The sequence below is a fragment of the Polistes canadensis genome, unplaced genomic scaffold (assembly GCF_001313835.1).
Source record: "Polistes canadensis isolate GaletaPanama2010 unplaced genomic scaffold, ASM131383v1 scaffold_170, whole genome shotgun sequence".
Lineage (NCBI taxonomy): Eukaryota > Metazoa > Arthropoda > Insecta > Hymenoptera > Vespidae > Polistes > Polistes canadensis.
In genome coordinates, this window is record NW_014569717.1 from 320,652 (window position 1) to 321,735 (window position 1,084).

Consider the following 1,084-nt stretch of genomic DNA (forward strand, 5'->3'; position numbering starts at 1 on the left):
GAGAGAGAGAGAGAGAGAGAGAGAGAGAGAGAGAGAGAGAGAGAGAGAGAGGGAGGGTTGGTTCGTATGGGTTGAGTTCTTGACTCGGCTCGCCCCAAGTTCCTCGTTTATCGTCCTCACCCTCTCTAAAACTCACCCTCTTCCAACTTACTCTCACCCTCCTAACCTTTGGAAATTCTCTTCCAAATTCTCGGCGAAGCTTTCTCGTCGAAGACCTGGCCGGCCGGGTCTGACCCGGTCCGGGTCCGGTCCGGTCCTTCGTCTCGTCTCGTTTCCTTTCGTTTCGTTTCGTTTCGTCTTCCCTTTAAAACTTCTATCTCTTTTTCTCTATCTATCTATCTATCTATCTATCTATCTATCCACCCAACCCTGCTTTACTTTTAGTCCAGGTTACTACCAACCACCCCTTCCCCCCGATTCCCCATCCGCCATCACCCCCGCGCAAATAGCCACGCGCAGAAAAGCAACGGTACGTACGTACCTTTCATGCTACTAGTATTTTTCCACTTCTCGCTCGTAACTACCCTACTCACCCCCGCCACCCCCCATAGCTAGCTGCTTTCCTTCATTTTTGTGTTCAACCCCCCTACCTCTTTCCTTCCTATTTTATCTCTCTATATCTCTATCTCTCTCTATCTTTCATTCATTCTTTCTTTTTTTTTTTTCCTTCTTTTTTACCACCCCCCTTTTACATATAAAACTACGCGTATAAATAAGTACGTATGTATATGCATACGGTGTATATATATATAGATATGTGTGTGTATGTATGTTCGTTGGTTAACTCGCGCGTAAATTAGTTTGTACAAAGCGTCGAATTTTAGCGAAGAAAAATAATGGAGCGTGATATTATAGAGAAAACACAACGAGGGGTAGGAGGTTGATGATAAGAAGGAAGAAGGGAGGGAGACAGGTAGGATTGGTTGGGATGATAAGGCTATTTCGTTAGGCTCCTCTCACTTTTATTCTTTTCATTTTCTCTGTCTCTCTCTTTCTCTCTCTTGGAAGAAGATAAAGAAGAAGACAACAAAAAATCGTCTCGTCTATTTCGAATTATATTTCTTTTTGTTTTTTTTTTTTTTTT